General features: G+C 41.4%; 1 protein-coding gene across 17 annotated transcripts in view; it reads right to left on the bottom strand.

Moving 5' to 3' along the window:
• b3gntl1 (UDP-GlcNAc:betaGal beta-1,3-N-acetylglucosaminyltransferase-like 1) overlaps positions 1 to 22,852 on the bottom strand; it is a 342,821-nt gene that overhangs the window by 164,576 nt on the left and 155,393 nt on the right. The window contains exon 1 of one of the 17 annotated variants that reach the window (XR_009507663.1): positions 19,101 to 19,625. The exons of 14 other annotated variants lie outside the window; for them this stretch is intronic. The gene's annotated coding sequence lies outside the window, so the exon portion shown is untranslated. Of the gene's footprint in view, positions 1 to 9,101; positions 9,468 to 17,199; positions 17,307 to 19,100; positions 19,626 to 22,852 lie in introns of those variants that run through there. 2 more of the 17 variants (XR_009507664.1, XR_009507662.1) reach the window with 2 other exon arrangements.

Here is a 22,852-nt window from a genome sequence, read left to right as displayed (position 1 = left end):
ACCAGGGCAACATACCACCAATCCAGTTATGCAACAAAGAGATATAGGCTATATTATTATTTTGCTTTTTCTTTGTTACTGTATGCCTTTTCTGAAATTGTAATTATATGTACAATTTATGCCACGTGCCATGTGGAGTGTGCTGTTGGGAGTGTGTTTTGCACCTTGGGTCCACAGGACCGCCGTGTTGTTTGGCTATTGCTATTAATAATTATTATTAGCATAATAAGGAGAGAACGTGTTTGATGTTTTTAAAAACATTGAGGCAGATGAGCTTCTGGAACCTGATGAGATCTATCATAAGAAGGTCAAATACAGAAGGAAAATATAGAGCAAATAGCAGGACCCTTAGGTGCCCTGATGTATGAAGAGATCTTGTAATGCAAGTCTATGGCTCCCTGGAGGTGGCAAAACAAATGGTTAGGGTGGTCAAGTAGATGCATGGCATACTTGCCTTCACTGGTCAGGGCATTACGTAGAAAGGCTGGCAACACGTGGCAGCTGTATGAGGCTTCGGTTCACACACTTTTGAGAATTGCTTGCAGCGCCGGTCGCTGCACTATGTGGAGGCTTTGGAGAGGGTCCGGAAGAGGTACACCAGGATGTTGTCTGGATTTGGGAGATTAGCTACAAGGAGAAGTTGGACTAACTTGGATTGTTTCCTCTAGAGGAGCAGAGGTTGACTTGATAGAACTCAATAAAATCATGAGAGGCAGAGTTAAAGTAGTTGGTGTCTTTTTTCTGGGTGGAAATATCAAATATGAGAGGGCACAGTTTTATAGTCAGAAAGAAGAGGTTAATGGAAATTGGGAAGGAACACTGAGGATAGTAGGTGCCAGTAGATAATTCAGCATTTTTTAAGAGGCACGTAGACAGATACATGAACAGGCATGTCACAGAAGGACACAGACCATGTGGAAGGAAATGAGATTAGTTTAGTTTGACATCATAGTCATTGCAGATGTGATTTTCTTAAAGGCTTGTCCTGTTCTATGTTTAAAATCAAAAGATGGCTGCTTTGGAAACAGATGCTACATACAATACTGTATACTGGTTTGAGTCATAAGTGCACTGTCAAATACTTACCCTATATACGGCATCTGTACTTCCCTAATGCATCTAAGTTTCTTTCAAATAGCTTTTGGCCCCCACACCTTTGATTTACAAACCTATCAGATCATGATGAGTTTCTGTTTGTAGAGAAGACTGGAAATACAGGATCTGTCACAATGTTGTCCTTCAGGCTTGATTAGTTCAGTGGGTGGCAAACCCTGTCAGGCACTACTCCTTTCAAAATCAAATGATGCCGCACGTTGCAGTAAAGGTTTGGCAAAGAATCACTGCGGAATGTAATGATAGTGAATATATGGGAAGAAACTGAAGGGGCATCGTCTTCCCTCTTCACAGTGGGTCGTTACTGAGCCTTTTATCTATGTCAAAAGGTTACAAGTTCGAAACTTAACTGCAGAGCGTTAAACCTAGCCCAATTCAATATGTCATTGGTCTGCCAAATATTACAGGTGTAGGTGTGTCACGTGGATGGGTAGAGACAAATACGGTAGGTTTGTTTTTTATTTATTCATTATCAGGAATCTGGGCATTGTTGGCAAGGCCAACATGTATTTCCATCATAAGATGGCAGTGAGCTGCCTTTCCAAACTGCTGTGGTAATTCTAGTGAAGGGGCCCATCCCTGGGCTGTCAAGGCAGCACACAAAATTAAAGTGAACCTGCTAGTGGTGGGGATCCACTGAGCGTATTGAGTTGTCTTGGTTTTTGGAGTTCACAGGTTTTGGAGGTGTTGTCTCAGTAACCAAGGGCAACCAAGGGCTGCATTTCTTCATTTTACAGCTGAGATTCTGTCTGGTCCTATAGCCTTTTCAGTATCCTTCGCTAGCAGCTATTTCTTGATATTACATGGAGGAAATCAAACTGACGCAGACTGAGGGCTCATTGGGAACTATCTGAACATTGATAAAACAGAGCTTTTGTATGTAACTTCATTAGAAATGTCTGCCTCCCAATTTAGGTTATCCAAGAGATGGAAGGAGAACAAGGCTGGGAAGTGACTTTTTATTTGCTTATCACTTTCACCTCTTTCCTCTCAGGGATTCCTGTTGCCTCAGCTAACGACAGCCAGAAAATCTGAACAGGCAGATAACAGTCCACAGGCTGTCTAACTTCCAGCTCATCCCACCCCATTTCTCAGAGTAAGTGAAGAAGTCATTTGATGAAAATCACCCCAACCTCAGTCTTTGATTCTCCGCTCTCAGTGTCACTGAGAATGAACAAAGTGGAGAGTGCTGACAGCTCCCTCACGAATTCCAACATGCATGTTATTAAAAATGCACTGTCAAAGTGGTTGCATTACATCTCTGAGGGTGGCTAACAATGAAATGCTTAAACTTTGATTATTTTAAGATAGTTCCAGGAAGTGGTGACTCTTTGTCTGCAGCTCTATAGGGAATCGCCAAATATTCCCATTTAGGACTACTACAGCTGAAATTTGTGACCACAGGCATGGATACCTCAGTAAAAATTATAGTGTTTTTATGATGTTTAAAAAATCTATCCATCTTCAGAATCGGTGGACTCCAGACTGCAGACCTCGGTTGTGAGTGCAGTTTCTCTTTAAGAAAGCATGGATGACATGCTAGGCTGCAGGTGAACATGAAATGCAGGGCCCTGAGGCCCTCACTCCAACTACCTGCCTGGATAATGTACACTCTAAGGAAAATAACATTTAAGACCTCAAAGCAAGACTGCCATATCAGAGGGACATCAGGGACTGCTATGTACTTTGGTTCACAGAGACCTGGCTCAACCGCAGCAGGCCAGACACAGCACTTGGTCCACCAGCTCATCAACACCGTTAAGGATCTTGCCCTTTAATAATGTACTGTCTGATTGCATTAGACCTACCAAGGTGCAACATTTGGCCAGATTAAAATCCATCTGTCATTTCTCCATGCATATCTGCAACTGATCTACATCCATTCATATTCTTTGCCAATCTTCTATGCTATCCACAACAACCAATCTTCATATCATCTGCAAACTTACTACCCATCTACCCCTTCATTCAGTGCATTTATATATTTCACAAAGAGCAGAGGTCCCAGTACAGATCACTGTGGAACACCACTGTTGACAAACCTTCAGCTAGAATAAGTCCCTTTCACCACTAGCCTCTGTCTTCTATGGGAAAGCCAGTTCCGAATCCAAATGGCCAATTTCCCATGGATCCCATGCATCTGAATCTTCTGGATGAGCCTCCCATGAGGTACCTTGTCAAACACCTTACTAAAGTCCACAGCTCCATCTTAATCCTCACCCTCCTCACCTCGTCAAAAATCTCAATCAAGTAGTAACACACAACTTGCCCCACACAACGCCGTGCTGCTGGCTCTCCACGAGTTAGAGACAGAATTGGATGCACATCAACTCTAGCAGGGTTTGCAGGTTATTACTTTCAACAAAGCGAAACCTAACCTCATAAATAGCAATGATGCTTCACTTCCAGGTGAGCTCAACACCTTTTATGCATGCTTTTAAAGGGCGAATAAAACTACACCTGCAGCATCTGGGGACCCCGTGATATTTGTCTTAGAGGCTGACAAAAGGAACATCTTTCAAGAAGATGAAGCCTCACAAGGCATCAGGCCCTGATGATGCACATGCTCGGACACTGAAAACCTGTCCCGACCAACACATTTCAAGGTCACCTTCAATCTCTCACTAGTGCAGTCAGAGGTTCCACCTGCTTAGAGCATAAGAGATAGGAGCAGAATTAGGCCATTCAGCCCATTGAGTCTATTCCGCCATTTCATCGTGGCTGATCCCAAATCCCATTCAACCCCATACACCTGCCCTCTCACCATATCCGTAGAAGCCCTGACCAATCAGGAATCTATCAACTTCTGCTTTAAATATACCCATGGACGTGGCCTCTATCACAGCCTGTGGCAAAGTTTCAAATGGCCATCAGTCATACTGGTGCCCAAGAAGAAATGGCTGAACTGCTCAACCACTATTGCCCAGTTGCATTCACGTCTACAATGATGAAGAGTTGGGAGAAATTTATCAAGTGTCGAATTAACTCCTGGACACATGGCAAGTTGTCTACCACCACAATAGGTCTACAGCGGATGTAATCTCATTCGCTCTCCACTCAACCTTGAACCACCTAGACAAGAGCAATAACAAACTAAATAAAATCTACAGACAGACAGACGGACATACTTTATTGATCCTGAGGGAAATTGGGTTTTGTTACAGTCGCACCAACCAAGAATAGTGAAGAAATATAGCAATATAAAACCCTAAGTAATGAAATAATAATAAGATAATCATGCCAAGTGGAAATAAGTCCAGTACCAGCCTATTGGCTCAGGGAGGAGTTGTAAAGTTTGATGGCCACAGGCAGGAATGACTTCCTATGACGCTCAGTGTTACATCTCGGTGGAATGAGTCTCTGGCTGAATGTACTCCTGTGCCTAAACAGTACATTATGGAGTGAATGGGAGTCATTGTTCAAGATGGCATGCCACTTGGACAGCATCCTCTTTTCAGACACCACCTTCAGAGAGTGCAGTTCCACCCCCACAACATCACTGGCCTTACAAACGAGTTTGTTGAATCTGTTGGTGTCTGCTACCCTCAGCCTGCTGCCCCAGCACACAACAGCAAACATGATAGCACTGGCCACCACAGCCTCGTAGAACATCCTCAGCATCGTCCGGCAGATGTTAAAGGACCTCAGTCTCCTCAGGAAACAGAGACGGCTCTGACTCTTCTTGTAGACAGCCTCAGTGTCTTTTGACCAGTCCAGTTTATTGTCCATTCATATCATGCTGCATTGATGCTGGAAATCATAGGAACACACAAAAATGCTGGAGAAATTCAGCAGGCCAAGCAGCTTCTATGGAAAAGAGTCAAGTTAACGTTTCAGGCCGAAACCCTTCATCAAGTCTGGAGAAAAAAAGACAAGGAGTCAAAGTTAGAAGGTGGGGGGGGGGGGGGGGGGAGGGGAAGAAGAAACCCAGGGGGAGAGGTGAAGTAAAGAACTGGAAAGTTGATTGGAGAAAGAGATACAGGGATGGAGAAGGCAGGGATCTGCTTGGAGAGGACAGAAGGCCCTGGAAGAAAGAAACGGGGGGAGGAGCACCAGAGGGAGGAGATGGACAGGTAAGGAGATAAGGTGAGAGAGGGAAATGAAAATGAGGAATGATGAGGGGGGGGGGGGCATAACCAGAAGTTTGAGAAATCGATGTTCAAGCCATCAGGTTGGAGGCTGCCCGATATGGAATATGAGGTTTTGGTCCTCCAACCTGAGGAGACCATGGACTGTCATATCAGAATGGGAATGGGAAGTGGGAGATCCCACTTGTTCTGGAGGACGGTACACGGGTGTATGGCAAAACTGTCTCTCAATCTACGTCAGGTCTCACCGATATACAGGAGGTCACACCAGGAGCACCGGATAAGGTAGATGACCCCAACAGACTCACAGGTGAACTGTCGCCTCACTGTTTGGGGCCCTGAATGGTAGTGGGGGAGGAGGTGTAGCACTTGTTCCGCTTGCAAGGATAAGTGCCAGGAGGGAGATCGGTGGGGAGGGACTAACAGACAAGGGAGTCGCACAGGGAGTGATCCCAGGAGAAAGCAGAAAGTGGAGGGATGGGAGGGAGGGAAAGATGTGTTTGTTGGAGATGGCAGAAGTTACAGAGAATTATGTGCTGGATGTGGAGGCTGGTGGGGTGGTAGGTGAGGACAAGAGGAACCCTATGCCTGGTGGGATGGCTGGAGGATGGGGAGATGGCAGACGTGCACAGAATGGAAGAGATGCGGTTGAGGGCAGCGTTGATGGTGGAGGAAGGGAAGCCCCTTTCTTTGAAGAAGATGCACGTCTCCTTCGTTCTGGAATGAAAAGACTCATCCTGATAGCAGATGTGGTGGAGACACAGGAATTGAGGAGGGATTGGCATTTTTACAAGTAACAGGGTGGGAAGAGTCAGTGGATTTATAATAGACACCAGTAGATAAGCTGTTCTCGCAGACAGAAACAGAGATTGAGAAAGGGGAGGGTGGTGTTGGAAATGGACCAGGTAAATTTGAGGGCATGGTGGAAGTTGAAGGCTAAGTTAGTTTGACCTTTTTCTTTTTCTTTGCATACTCTGTGCTTATTTTATAATTTTTATGTTCTTTTCATCTTGTTTTTCTCTCTTTCTTACCTCAACCATTGCCTCACCTTATGGAGACCTATCTTTGTCCCTCTGTCCCTCTCTATCCTCCCTGCAACATAAAACCAAGTTGCTTTCTAGCACAGCTCCAGTACAGTATCTTTCACCTGTAAGGTTAACTCTGTCTCTTTCTCTGCAGATATTGCCTGACCTGCTGAGTTTTTCCAGTACTTTCTGCTCTTATTTCGCACAGAGAACCTTTTCCCATTGTCAAACAACTGTTGGGCTTCTGCCACAATCGAGCAGAGTCAGGTCACCAAGGGCAGAGAGGTGAAAACCGAAGGGATTCATAAATCCCTTTCCAGACTTCCATTCATCTTTTAATTACAATGAATGACATCTATCCAGATGGTTAACTCAGCAATCCCATTCCCCCACATAATTCATTGTACCCTATGCTCCAGCATTTGTCCAAAACATCTCCCTGATCTTCCAACTACAACAGAACAATTTACATTACCCAATTAACCTTCCACATACACAGCAGCAGAAGTCAGGTCATGAACTATGTGCAAGATCAAAGTGACATTGACTTAATGTAACACTTAGCAAAACTATTTAAGATCTCTACTGACATCATTTTTTGACCACACTAGACCTTTTGTGGCAGCTTTAAACTATATTTGGGGTGAATGTACCTTCAAATGTGGTGAATTAAGATACATTGTACAAATCACATCAAAGAGAATATGGGAATAATCTCTCTCAGCATGTCTAACCAAACCCCGATTACATCATCAAACCATTGATGCTAATACAGCAAAGCACATCATTGCAACCTAGGTGGCCTAAATAATTGAACACAGGGTGATCCTTTCAGGGGAATTAAAATAAATTCAAAATCCATTTAATGCAATTAAAGAAATGTAAGTGACTGCTGTGGCATTTTGCTTCAGGGCTTGTTTTCATTTCACACTGCTTTGATTGAAGCTGCTAGTAAATTCATTTTTTTGTACTCAACCTTTAAACACTTATTTCACATCAGTTTGGTTGTATACATAAACACAAGAGATTTTGAAGATGCTGGAAATCCAGAGCAACACACATAAAAATGCTGGAAGTACTCAGCAGGTCAGGCAACATCTATGGAAGGGAACAAACAGTCAATGTTTTGGGCTGAGTCCCTTCACCTGGACTTGTTCCCTTCCATAAATACTGCCTCTGTATATCCCTATGCATCTGGATCCTCAACATTCTAACCCGAAGAACATAATCTGCGTGGATAACATCTCCACCTTGCTGACCATCGACACTGGAGTATCTCAGGAATGTGCGCTTGGCCCACTGCTCTACTCTCTCCACACCCACGACTGTGTGGCTAGGCACAGCTCAAATGCCATCTATAAATTTGCTGATGACACAACTGTTGTCAGCAGAATTTGAGAAGGTGACAAGAAGGCGTACAGTAACAAAATACATCGGCTAATTGAGTGGTGTCGCAGCAACAACCTTGCACTCAACGTCAGTAGACTGGGGGCTTCAGAAAGGGCAAGATGAGGAAGCACACACCAGTCCTCATAGAGGGCTCAGAATTGGCGAGAGTGAGCAGTGCAAATTCCTGGATATCAATATCTCTAACCTGGACCCAACATATCAATGCAGCTACAATGAAAGCATGACAGCGGCTATATTTCATTAGGAGTTCGAGGAGATTTGGTACATCATGAAAGACACTCGCAAATTTCTACAGATGTACCCTGGAGAGCATTCAAACTGGCTGGCTGCATCAACGTCCGGTATGGGGCTCGATGGGTGCAGGGTGCTGTTGGTATTATTGCACAGCAATTGAAATAAGCTGCGGAGAGTTCATTCAGCTCCACCATGGGCACAGACCTCTGTAGTGTCCAGGACATCTTCAAGGAGCGATGCATCGAAAAAGATGGCATCCACCATTAAGGATCCTCATCAGCCAGGATATGTCCTCTACTCACTGTTACCATTAAGGTACAGGAGCTTGAAGGCACACACTCAGCGATTCAGGAACTGTTTCTTCTCCTCTGCCATCTGATTTCTGGATGGACATAGAACCCATGAACACTACCTCACTAATTTTTTGGTTCTTCACTTGCAAGATCATGAATGAATGTCTTCATTGCTGTCGGACTTATCTTCCCGCCAGCGCTTTGTAGGATTATAGTGAGGATCAATGAGAGCCTGATTCCAAAATGCTGGAGGAACTCAGCAGGTCAGGCAGCATCTAAGGAAGTAAATAGTCGACGTTTTGAGCCAAAACCCTTCATCAGGTCTTGCCCCAAACCATCAGCTGATCAGCTGTTTATTCCCCTCCATTGAGCTTCCAGACTTGCTGAGTACCTCTAACATTTTGTGTGCACGGACTGAATAATGCGAGGGGTTGTGAAGAATTGGCACTTACCAGCACTAATGGCTCACATAAGGACGCCCACTACAACTTGCACCCATAATCAGATCATGAACTCACAACCTCCTCTGCCCACTGCTCACACTTTAAAATGGCCCTTCCTTGACCTCCAGTCATCTTACTGCAACTTAAACCAATTTTCAGACATATTGAGTAACAGACTCAAAATGTTGGAGAAACACAGCAGGTCAGGCAGCATTTATTATGGAAGGAGGTAAACAGTCAACATTAGTTTCACTTCATACGTACTGCCTGACCTGCAGAATTCCTCCATCAGTTTGTGTGTGCTAAACCAATTTGCAACGCCCTTTTGTCTACAGCGGATTTTCCTCCTGCTTTTAATTTGATATTGCAATACTTATCTTGATATAACTACTTAATATACATACATAATTTTTCTTCTATATTTATCATGTATTGCAAAGTTAACAAATTTCACGACCTGATATTAAACTAGATATTAAGCCGGTGATATTGAACCTGATTCTGATTCCTCATGGATGATGTGATGATGCGACGCATTTTTCCAGGCATCCGGAGATAATACCTTGCAGGAGGCAGACAGAGGCCGGTTTCCATTCAGCCTCCACAGGGCATTGCGGTAGTATCTACATTTCTTTAAGGAGCATGGTCACCGCAGGCTACACTGTACAAGGTTGACGTCTGTGACCTCAGAGAGAGTAAAGCACAGGCTCATGGATCTGGCAGAAGTCAGGTTCATTCTCACTTACTTTCAGGATCATTCCCAACACCTGCTGATATTCGCCATACATCAAGTTTGCTGATCGCTGGGCCGTTACAGAGGTCAATGACACTCGGCTTCACACAAAAAGCAGACTTCGCAACACTGCTGCATAAGGGAGCTCAGCAAAACAGAAGAAATGTCGTCATCTTTTAAGCGTTTCGAAACGGCAATGAGAAGCCAGGTAATGTCTAAACCCCAAAGTGATGCAGATGAATCTCTAAGCCAAAAAATAGAACACCAAGATGTAGAACAGTAAATATGCTGTGCAGTAACATATTCACCAGTTTGTTTGCAGAAAACCTCTGGTCCATTTTGCTGGAAAACCTTTGGATCGTAGTTAAGGCTGCGAACCAGATACCAAATCACAGAATGAAGGGAACGGCAGGTGGACACAAGAAAGAATGCAGAGACGTAGGTTAGGGTGAAACACATTAAGAAAGCACAAAAAAACCTGAAAGATTGGGAATAAGGATGCCAGAGAATGTTGAGGTGAATTTGGAGGAAGTGCTGACACGAATGCCGTCAGATTTATCAATAAACATTGATCCGATTGCATATCTGACTGTACATTGTATCTGATTGTTCATACATGTATACAAAACAATTATGTATACAATCTTAGTGTTTGGGCAATATCCTCCTATATTTCCCTTCCTTATTGCTTCTACATTACGATGGAGACACAACATAGAGATTTTCACTCCCTCATGTTGTGAGATGGATGTAAGAAATAAAATAAATTCTATTTTCTAAAAAAATTGCTTAAAACTGGGACAAAGAAGTAGGGTGAGTAAAGCAGCACATCAACACATGTTCCTGAAACTCTTTGTCCTGTCCTAGTTCTCCATGTAGTTATCAAAGAATGTTTAAAACAAAAGTACAATCTCACATTGGGACAATCCACATTTTCAGCAAAAAAGTTAAAGCATAATCCTCCAGGCCTATGACTTGGGGAGTTTGCTGGGGCACTGCCAAAAAATACACCTGAAGGCAGTTCACTGAAAACACGGCACACACTGTAAGTGAAAATATTTCAAAAATATTTACCTCTACTTTTTCAAGAAAATCAAAGCAGTAGTTAGAGAGAAAAAACAAGCTGCTGCTTTCTGAGGCTCAGGCATCAGCTTCGAAAGTAGGGAATGTGAGCACTGTTGTCAAGAATGTCATTCATTGTCCATCCCCATTTGTTTACCGAACCCAGAAACTAGCTGGGCCACCTCAGAGTTCAGTACAGGACAGGTCAGGTTAAAACAACTAAACATTTTTCCAAAACAATTCAGCAGTGTTATGGTCATTAGTTTTAAAAGTTTTTAAAATATATTTTTTAATTACTTGAAATTAATTTTGCCAAATGTTGTGGTGGATTTCAAACCTATGTCTCCACATCAGGAGCTCCACACTTCTGTATTCAGGTCCGTTACTGGACCAATGATGCTAATTTGTGTAAAACTGTGACATGAATGGCTGTGATTTCTAGGGGAGGAAATGTATCCACCCAGATTTGACAAAATGGTCAGTCAGGTACATTCTTCAGATCCACTCTCCTGAACTATTTCTTCTTCTGTGAGGGTGATTGGTATTGAGATTGAGTGGCTTCCAAATTGCTTTCCCTACATGCCCCAATCCACTTAACTTCACTAACGCTAGGCTAAAGGAAAGTACCAGCTGCACAGGTTTTATTTTAAAATTGCTACTAACCATTGATCAGATCTGACAAGTTTTGCAGACATCTGGAATTTTGGTTAAGTCTCCTCTAAAACTTCAACAATGTTTTTTTTTGCTATTTTCCCTCTCCCGTATCAGTTAGCAATGCAAAACCACTCTTTGCAAAGAAACTTTCATTAAAACAATCCTCAGTTCAACAGCAAGCAGCTGTTTTTCATTAATCTGGATTTTTACAGTGGCTTTTCTTTCAATAAAAATAGGGCTGGTTTCATTTCATATTTTTTTTCCATTTCAATGTCATCTCAGGCCAAATATTTCTTGAAGGTGCTGTTCCAAGCACTTTTCAAGCTTTCCTCAATACCTGCGCAAAGGAAACAGGTAACCAGGGATATAACTTTCCCAAAGAGAAAGCAAAAATAAATACCAAAGCATGTATACAGAAGAATGATGCCTGGAGTTTATTTCCAAGAGAAACTAAACACTTACAGTGAGAGGTGAACACACTTTAAAACTTCAGAAATACAAAAGAGAATTGTACTAACTTAAAAGGATTTAGCTCATTGTTGTAACTCCTTAATTTGCTTAAAACAAAAAAAAGATCAGAATGTATTTACAATTGATCTTGACATAGAATATGGAACAGTACAGCACAGGCCTTTGGTCCACCAGAGAGGAGTATTCTTCTGATTGGAGATCTGTGATCAGTAGTGTTCCACCAGGATCAGCACAGGGACCTCTGTCACTTCTAATATGATGTAGGTTGTCCAATTTGTAGACTTGCAGATGGCTTAACAATTGTTGGGGTTGTGGGTATAGGGAAAGACAGTCAAAGAATACCGCAGAATATCTTGCGTGGAGCAACATCAGATGAAGTCAGAGAAGTGAGTGTAAGTGCAGGGAAATCAGGTTGTCACTGTATTTGGTTCAGCCTCATTTGGAGCACTGTGTGCAACTCTAGTCTGCATGGCTTCATGCAAAGTATGTCATGTCTGTCTAATCTTATAAGAGTTTTTCCGAGGAAGTTACCAGGAAAGCTGATGATGACAAGGCAGTGGATATTGTTTACATGGACTTCAGCAAGGCATTTGACAAGGTCCTGCATGGGAGTTTGGTCAAGAAGGTTCAGTCGCTTGGCATGCAGGATGAGGCAGTAAATTGAATTAGACGTTGGCTTTGTGGGAGAAGCCAGAGAATGGCAGTAGATGGTCGCCTCTCTGACTGGACGCCTGTGACTAGTGGACTGCCACAAGGATCTGAGCTGGTTCCATTGTCCACGATCTGGATGATAATATATTTAACTGGATCAGCAAATTTGCAGATGACACCAAGGCTGGGCGTGTGGTGGACAGTGAGGAGGACTATCAAAGTTTGCATTGGGATCTGGACCAACTGGAAAAATGGCAGATGGAATTTGATCCAGAGAAGTGCAAGGTGTTGCACTTTGGGAGGTCTTACACAGAATGTGGTAGGCACTGAGGAGCAAAGACGCCTGGGAGTACTGGTCCAGAATGGCATCACAGGTAGATAGGGACGTTAAGAAAGCTTTTGGCACATTGGCCTTCGCAGATCAAAGTATTGAGTACAGGAGTTGGCATGTAATGCAGAAGTTGTATAAGATGTTGATGAGGCCTAAATTTGGAGTATTGTGTGCAGTTCTGGCCACCTATCTACAGGAAAGATGTAAATAAGATTGAAAGAGTACAGAGAAAGTTTACAAGGATGTTGCCAATACCTGAGTTGTAAGGAAAGATTGAATAGATTTGAACTTTATTCCCTAGAACACAGAAGTTTGAGAGGGGATTTTATAGCGATGACCAAAATTATGAGGGAGATAGATAGGGTAAATGCAAGTGTGCTTTTTCCACTGAGGTTGGTGACTACAATTAGAGGTCAGGGGTTAAGGGTGAAAGGTGAAATGTTCAAGGTGAACAGGAGGGGAAACTTCTTCACTCAGAGGGTAATAAGAGTGTGGAATGAGCTGCCAGTGCAAGTGGAGAATGTGATTTTGATATCAATGGTTAAGAGAAGTTTCGGTAGGTACATGGACGGGAGGGGTATGGAGGGCTATGGTGTGGGTGCAGGTCAATGGGATTATGCAGTTTAAATGGATTTGCATGGTCTGGATGGGCCAAAGAGCCTGTTTCTGTGCTGTAGTTTTCTATGACTCTATGAGAATGATGTGGAGGCTGTGGAGAAGGTGCAGAAGATGTTCAGCAGAATGTTGGTTGAATGTTATCTAGAAGGACAGCTTGGACAAGTTTGGAATGTTTTCTCTCCAGCATGAAAGGCTAAGGGGTGACCAGATATATGCATATAAAATTATACCAGTCATAGATAGAGTAGATCATTTTACCATGATGGAAATGCCAAATAGTTATGAAAACAGGTTTAAGGCAAGAGGAGGAAAGATGAAAAATTTGCAAGACAAGATTTTTTTTAACACAGAGAGTGGTAGTTGCTTTGAACTCACTTCCAAGGGAGATGGTAAAAGCAGATTATGATAGGAATGTTTAAGAGGTATTTTGATAGAAACGCAGACAGGCTGGAAATTGGTGGATATTGACTTTGTGGAGGCAGACGGGATTAGTTTAGATTGGCATTGTGGTGGGCACCAACAGGTAGGCTATAGGGCCCGTTTCTGTGCTGTACTGTTCTATGTTCTAAAGTTTGAAATGAGATCATGTTGCCTCAAAATGAAAAGGACCTCTTTAATGTAATTTATCTTTTATGGATAGAAACAGCATGAGTTTGTTTTACACTTGCAAAGGACTGCAGAAAAGAAAAATGTAGGATATGCTACCACGATGGCGAACAGAGGCCAAGTCTGTTGGTCTGGAGACATGAGTTCAAAACCTACCGGGAGAGCAGGAGAATTTAAACACAAATTATGAAGTAAATCTGGAATAAAAAGCTAGCACCAGAAACAATAACCAGTTACTTTGTAAAAAAAATCTAACTGCTTCATTAATGTCCTTCAGAAAGGGAAATCAGTCCGGCCTGTATCTGATTTTGGTTCCAACAATGTAACTGACACTGTTCTGCCCTCTGAAATGTCCCAGCATGCCATTCAGTTCTGAACAGCAAGAGGGACAATAAATGCTGACCTTGACAATGATGTCCATATAAAAAAAGATGGCATTTGCAATGGGTATGAATCAAGTGCCAATTTCACGGAGCACTTGACTTCACCTACAATTAGTTTGAACTACAACACTCATAAGGAAATTGGTCAGAAACCTTGTCTGCCAGGCACGGTGAGCTGGTATGAAAGAACAAATAATACTCACTATGAAGCCATATGAAGGTGATCGAAAACCATTTCAACACCTTACCTCCAAAACATGCAGGTGATAACATAGTTATTTGTGTGCTTTCCAAAGGGGGCAGTACAATGAAGCAAATGAGATGGCAAATTAATGCTAACTTGCCTAGTTCCCACAGATCCATTTTCCTCATTGGTTTAATCATAATACTGCACATGCAATTTAGAGCATATAATGCCTAAAAATGAACATGCCTAATTATCACTAAAATGCTTCTTGGGAAATTTACATTACTTCTCAAAACACTTATCTACATCACCATTTTCCTGTTTTGACTGACACAACAAGCTTTTGCTGCCTACTGTGAATATGATGTACATCTGGAGAGAACTATCGCTCAATCTAGGATGGAATGAAATGAGCTGGAATGAATCAGCAGCTTCTCTTTTTTATATCTTTTGCCAGTTTCTCTTTCCAGTACTGATAGGACTGTAAAATGGCTCTCACACCATCAAAAATACTGAAACTGCACTAATATTTCAGAAAGTTTCACAGACAGTACATGGTGCAGAATTGTAATAGCATATCTAGAATTGCAGATTTATACCAAGCTAGGAACATATACATGACAAGCAAAAGACTTAGATATTTCCTTCACCTTATCAAAATATGTCAGATATCACTGGAAATTATACATCCCATCTGGTGAATGGAGAGAAGGTTTAGTTACCCTGCATGCTCACATTGTCTGAAAATTTGGAAACCGTGACCTCTACACTCATCAAAATCCGCAATATATTTTGACAAACTTGGATGATGAGAGGTGTCATAAATTGTGTCAAACAAGAGAAGCATAGATAAATCTTAGGAAGCTGAAATCAGACAGGGCCCTTAAGGAATATAAAAAAAAACAAACAGAATAGAAACACACGAACAGGCAGGGGATGAAGGAACATAGGCCACATACAGGAAAATGGGGTTAACTTAAATCGGCATTATGGTCAGTATCAAATCAAATCAAACTTAATTATCATTCAACCATTCTGAGATAGAGCCAAATGAAATAACATTCCTCTGGGGTCAATGTGGAAAACATACAACACATTCAAAATAGCGGGCAAAAAAACATAGCCACACAAAAATAAAACCATTTATATAGCCCAAGTTCCTGAGCAACAGATCCTGCAAATTAATGGTAGAGTTCCTTGCAATCTAGCCTGTCATTCCACTGATCGTACACTTGAGGGCAGCACTGATGAGAGGTCAGCCCCCAACTGAGCATAGATGCCATGCTGCACCGCCTCTGGTGTCTCCTCTCCTGGACTGCAGCAGCAGGCAGACCCACAGCTTGAGGCCTAGTTCTCGCAACAACCGAGGCTACGCAGCTCCCATGTCACCTGTAGCTTCACCAAACAAGGGAAACAGGCCTGCGGCATATTACATGATCAATGTCAAACAGGATCTTGTGATTGCAAGAAAAACATCAAAGACAATCACCTGCGTCTACACTGCACGCCGCCTTCACACACCATCTCCAATGTCTCCAATGCAATTTCTCCAAACCCAATCCAGCTCCTTCCACACCCCAGCCAGCTATTCCGACCAATGAGAAGTTCACTGATGGCATAGAGTTGCAGTACCTGAAGTTCTTGGAGTCCAGTATTGTCTTGTGATCATAAAAACACATCTAACAAAGAAAATAACACCTTGGTTGGCCCCCAAATGCACCACCATCGTACTGGAAGTACAGACATTGTGGGCCAAAGGGCCTGTTTCTCTGCTGTACTGTTCTATTTTCTGAAAACAGTGATCATGGCATTGCCCTCCGGACAACACTACAGTCTGTAAAGCAGCTATTCACTGCAAATCAAGTTCCTGTTACTTAGCCAATTTTCCATCTGTGTTAGTATAGTCCATTTTATTCAAAGGTTTTCAATTACAATTGCACGCCAATCATGTAGCACCTTAACAAAATTCTTTTGGAAGTCCACATCAAGCACATTTCCCCTTATCAACTCCTTTTGCTGCTTCATCAAAAAACCCCTAACAAATGAATTGGATGTGATTTTTCTTTAGCAAAGCCATGCTAGTTTTTTCTCATCGATTCACAGCAGTCTCAGAGACAGCTAATTCTGCCCCTGATCATCATCTCTGTAAAGTTCCCCACCACTGAGGTCAATCTGAGTGCACAGTAATTGCTGAATTCATCCAGGCATCCTTTTGAACAAGGGTGGAGCATTTGCAATATTTCATTTTCAATATTCTCTGCCTTGCTTCCCTCAACAATCTGGGATGCATGGCATCTGGAAGAAGTGATTTATTCACCAGACTGCGAGCTTTCCTCATACCTCCTTTTTACCGATTGGAAACTTCACCAACCTCTTTTCTGGTAAAGATGCATGCGAAATACCCATTTAGAACCTCGGCCATGCTCTCCATCTCCAAAACAAGTTTCATTTTTTGACTGCTGATTAGCAACAACCGTTACAACCTTTTTCAAGTTCAAATGTCTTGAGAATATTGTTCTCTCTTTTTTGTTTGCTGCCAGATTTTTCTTATGCTCGCCCTTTGCCTTTTTGACCATATTTTTAACACTCCTTGCGGTCACCCTGCGCCTCAGTTGTATTGGCAGCTGGGTTAGAACACTGTCTGTGTCTAGGCCTTTCAGACAGAAAGGTGGGTTCCTTGAGATACTGGATTACAGACTGGCACGTCGGAATCCCATTTTTACATCACTTAGTTGATCAAGTACTATTCTGCTCTATCTACTTTCTTCCACAAGAAATACTTCAGAAAAAAGTACAAAATATTTTCAACGAACAATTTAAAATCTAGTGATCTATCTTCCTTAACTTGGCGCAAATGTTTCAATAACCAGGAAATGAAGCAGTCGAAAATAACTTACTTCCAGTAATTATTTATTTGGATCTTCTGGCAGTGCTGGATTGTAAAAACAAGCTATGAATCAGAACTCATCTCGAATTAAAACAGGAATTAAGTTGTTTAAGCCTTGCCATGTTTGGATTGCACTGATTACAGGTTAAGTTACAATACTGCATGCACTCTATTGTACTCTTCCTATTCCCCAGCAGACCGACAGGAGCAAATGATCAGGTGGCTCAACATGTGGCTTTACCCAATGACACTGACAATTGATACCTGGGTAAACAGACTACAGTGGTGAATCATTCCCGTAACTCCTTTCTTCAGACTGATCTGCCGGCATCAGATTTCCCTTTATATTACCTACAGCAAATTTGTAAACATGTTGACTGTTTTGCCTACAACGTGCGCAAAGGAAATCTCACACCATAATTTGCTGTGTTTATGGCTGGTCGACAAAGTTAACTTTTAGCATTAATTGTGTGAAACTCTTGGCAAACTGCTTTCCCCACATAAATGACCACAATACTGTACTCTGTTCAAACTCAAACTGTCAAGACCACTCCTTCTTAAAGAGTGGCTACAAACCAAAGCAGTCTCTAGGGTTTCATTGTTATTTTTACACTGACATAAAAAATTCAGTAAAACTGCTCTCTAGTGTAAGGTGGATTTAAATCGTCACCATTTATCTTCAGTGATGCAAACTCATCTGCTATTTTTCAATATAACCACATTTGGTGACCTCTAGCAGTCTGGCTGAATCAAAACAAGCAGGTAGATTTAAAAATGTAAGCTAAAGGAATGTTATAGATGGCCTCAAACTATTCCTTGTCCTGTTATTCCCTAAACTGACGACTTGCCCCGATTAAAACTGGATTAAAATGAGGCAGAATATCATTTTAACTCAACACACAGTAGAAGAAATTCATTGTTTCTCACTCTCTGTTAACTTCAACTAAGAACATAATTGAACACAATAGTCACCCAATTGTTTGGGGTTTACGATGAGCAGTAAGGTTAAAATTTTATTACGGCACAAGTATGTGACAGTGGGGAAGAGGAAGTAACAAAGAAATGGATTTAATAACAGACAGAAACAGAAAGAGGAAGGTGATTTCAAGACAGACAAAAGGCAAAACTATTAGAGATGCAAGGGGAAATTAAAAGTGAGGTCAGACAAAAATCAGACTATAAAAAGACTGGACAACCCAGAGAAAATGGGGAGAATAATAAAAAGGGGAATGTAATAGAAAGGTAGATGCGTTGTCATGCATTTTTATGAATGAAATGCAACATAAGTATTGCAGGCTCTCATCAAAAATGTCTTTTAAATTCTTCTTATCAGGATTCTGACTTCTGCAATGATATTACTAATATCAGGACATTAGTCAGAGCAATATGAGGAAATCAGTCAGAATAATCTCTGGGACTCATAGACAGAATGATGTGTTTTTCAGTTACTAGGTTGTGTTTCATCCTGTAATCATAGCATACGTGTCCCATTTGGAAAGAATACATCTTTCCATAGCCTGGTTGCTTAATAGGGAAGTCATAAGTCATAAGGTAAGGGGTGAGGGAGGAAGCTGCTCAATGCCTTTAAAAGGAGCAAGAGTTTAAATAAGGTGGTCCATTGTGGAAAAAATGGCAGCAGTGAAGAAACAATACATACAGTAAGACGTTATATATTACTCCACGTTTCATTTCTTTGGGAGTGGAAATGAAGAAATAAATTTGTACAATTCATCACTGCAGTTCTTGAATGAATACTTAATACACAAGTTCAGATTCCGATCACTTCAGTGCTGCTATTGCATATAAAGTAAGCTGATGCTGATGTTAAAATACCACTAAGGCATACTGGCACAAACACAGTTACAAATGTTATGCAGGAACAATCCTTGCTCTAATTTGTATTTTACTCACATCGTGTATGCTCTCCAAACAAAAGGATGGGAAATTTGTTCTTTTGAATTCCTCTCTGCTTGGCACATCCCCATGGCAATTAGATGGAGGCTGGGAAGGAAGAGTGTGGGAGACTGCTGATATATGCCTGTGTCTTTCTGTTCAGCAGAACAAGGTTTTGAAATTTCAGCTCACTCTGCTGCCATGGCAGCTTTGATTCTCATAACTTTCCCTGGCAATGGAAATTGTTCACGGCACTAAGGCAAAAATAGACGAGCGCAGAACAAGATAGATAGGCTGTTGTTCTGCAGTGCTGGTACTGAACCACTCATCACTGCCTTGTCACTAATATAAAGGTGGAAATTAAGCAAAAATGTTGGATCTAGAAGAAAAGCACAAGAAGGAAAATGCTAAACTGAAAGGAAGAGCACTTGATATTGGAACAGCTCAGAGACGGCAATAGGTTCCCTATCATGGGACTCTTCCAGCACTGAGGGTCTTCTCTCCAAACCACGTATCAAAAATGCATAGAAAAAAGTCACTGGTGTGTAACTGGATCTCATGCCTGCAGAGAATTAGTGCACTGACAGCAAAATATCCCAAGGCTCTTCATAGTAGATGGATTAGACTAAGATTTACACACAAGCTTCGAAATTATGCGGTGCCTTTTATCAGTGTTAAGCAATCCATAATTTATGTTACTCACAGTAAACTACGTCAGTGAAAATATGCCAATAGTAAAAGGGAACTCAGTCCCTCTGGTAGCAATCTATATTAGCATAATTGACATCTTCCTGGCTTCAGATGCACAGTAATCGTTCGTCACGTAATGCTAATTCCCGGTGAGGCCAACTTAAAATGGAGCTCAAAGCCTCACACAATGACTGGTGTGACACCAGAAGTACATTCCATGACACTGCAGTTTTACTCCAGATTTAAAGAACACACTAAAAGTGATAGTAGTCTTTGAAAGTGACCGAAAACCTTTCTCTAAATCTATAAGACATGCTACAGTTAACAGGAAATTATATCTACAGCTTTTGGCTTCACAGCTGCTCATTTACGGGTGACCCAGTGGTTACCCTGCTGGCAACACCCCAACCACTGGAGGTTTTGCGATTGGCAAAGTATTTCATTCATAAGGTTTCAGATACCTGGGGCAGGAGGCAAGTCATGTCCTATTCCCAAAGGGTCCTTACAACACATATCCCTAAGCAACCTGCTAGTAACTCTGGGTTTCCTAGGCCTGAAATCACAGAGATTTGTGGCATTTTGCAGGGCCACCTCCAGTCTGCTGATCTACATGTAAAGGTGAGTGTTGTATCCCTTGGTCAGTGGATTGTTCCAGGCGGGTACAGCAGCTCTATACCATATTTTTACAGTTGCACCACGGAAGCTGTTGAGGATCTCTACTGATGAGGAAAACATGGCATCTTGAAGTCTAACCTTTGCTCAGCAACGCCGGTCCATTGACCACATTCACGTACCATCAGAGCTCTGATTACATCAACAGGCTTCCATTACCTTCATATGCAGCTGCCTGCCCTTCATGAGAAACATTTTGTCATGTTGAATGATATACTTCTGGGAAATCTGAGGGAATCTAAACTGATGAACATTTTCTGCAGCCGCCAACAACTGAAGCATTAGGCTCAATCCAATTTTGTGATTCACTATATTCACTCTTAAGCATGCTGTGAATTCCTGAAATGTGAAGTTTGCTGCTACTTGCATTATGAGATAATCACAATGAGATAGTCACTTTATTCTTATGGGGACTCTTATGGGAGAGAATTCTGTCCATGACACAGATCATGCGTTGCTTTTCAAATAGGTGTAGACTTCATATCACTTTGCCTTAGAGCAGTGGTTTTCAATTTGCATCAGCCCAGGATGCCATTAATAACTCAACAAACAAATGCCCAACAATACCCCTCAATGTGATACTGTCTTAAGCCATTATGAATTCCCACAGAATGTATCATAACTCCCAACTATAAATTTGCGTGATGGATGTAAGTACAGATTAGGTATCACTAAAATAATTTTGTAATCTTAAGTTTATTCTATTATGAAGGAAACCACATAAAAACATTGATTGTTGTGTGTTTAATCTACCTGGTGTGGCATTTATTGCCATCGTCTCAGAGAAGATGCTGATTAGGAAACAAGACAGGGTTTGTCTACATCTGCTGTGTGCAAATTACGACAACAGAGATTTCTACTTCATCTGCTCCCCTTCTACACAGGACCACAGTTTGGTTCATATGGGAATGATTATGCAGATAAGTATGATTCCTGATTCTGAGTATTGGGGAAATAGCTTATGCTTTGTAGCTAAGAGGTTAAAATCTAAACAAATTCATGTAAATTAATTCTGAAATAACTTCCTGATGGCTGCTGGTGCCAAAAACAATAATAAAGTTAATGAAGTCTGAAAGCCCGAGGCTGGACTGTTCTGTAACACATTGTGCACACCTAATGAACTAGGTAAATAATGCAAGCATTACATAGACTTGTGACTGATTGTTTGATAAGTCAGAAAAAGGGAAATATTTCAAGTTATGGTCCAGTACATATTTAAATTTGTAATATCAAGACACTTTAGCCTGATTCTCTTTGAAAAGAAGTCATTGTAAATACTGGGAAGATGGAAGAAGGAACACTCTAATTCTGTGCTCCAGAAGCAGTAGCAATGCCTGGCTCTGAGATTTAATTCTTTTTTTAATCCAACAACGCAATCCCATGACAATTGAGAGCGGTTGGTGCTCAGCATAGTAGAGATTCCAGCTGGGGGGAGGTAGAGCAAAGTCATTGGCAGACATTTCAACATTTTAGAAAACAAAGTGAACAACAGGCACTGGTGTCACTGCAACAGTTTCTCATCTCTGTCTCTTTACCATGTCACTAACAGTGACAAAACTAGGTACATGGTTACATATTTCTGTCATTAAAAGAAACATTTCATTCCAAATGAAATGAACTTCATTTGCAAATAAATTTTGAATCTTTGAAATAAAGTTCATTATGGAAATGGCCATCATTCATCAACATTTAAAGGAATAAGTAGAGAGTACTTGGAGAGATAATTAGATGGAGAATACCAGAAAGAAGTATGCAGTTTCCATGATGGATAATTAAATGGGGCCCTCATCAGTCTTACACAAGATACACGAGTTGTGCGCGCGTGTGTGTCTGTGTGTGTGTGTGTTTCAACAAATGCTGCACATCATGCCACCTGTCAAGGTGTTTGGTGGGTAAAGATTATTATTAAGTTCACTAGAGTCCAGTTTGTAACATGTATCGTGTGTTTCCATGTGGTCGAACTGCATAAAATATTACAATCCGATTAATACAAAAAGCTAACTTTATTCAAAGCAAATCAATTGTGAAATAATTTCCCAATCGCTATGTGTCAAAGAAGGATAATAAACTTAACATTTGAAACCTCAAGCGTTTTCTGATCTGTAGTTAGTTATACACACCTAATAATAAGGTCAAATAAGTCAGGGTAAGTCAAAAAAGTCTAATTTATCAAACTGTGACTAAGCCAAACAGCAAGGTTTCAAGTAACAATTACAGTTCAACTCCAATACATGAATATCATACAGTAAAAACTTTTAAAAATGGCCATACATTACCATTCTTTAAAAATATACACTGTGACTAGATCTCTTTACCCATTAGTTCATTACTTTCAATATGTGCTGTGCACTTCAGACTGTTATAGGCCCTTTAAGCTGCTGAATAACCTTAGGCAATTTTTTTTTAAC

The sequence above is a fragment of the Hypanus sabinus genome, chromosome 23 (assembly GCF_030144855.1).
Source record: "Hypanus sabinus isolate sHypSab1 chromosome 23, sHypSab1.hap1, whole genome shotgun sequence".
In the NCBI taxonomy this organism is placed as follows: domain Eukaryota; kingdom Metazoa; phylum Chordata; class Chondrichthyes; order Myliobatiformes; family Dasyatidae; genus Hypanus; species Hypanus sabinus.
The sequence above is the reverse complement of the archived record's forward strand: the minus strand, read 5'-3'. Positions and strand labels throughout refer to the sequence as shown.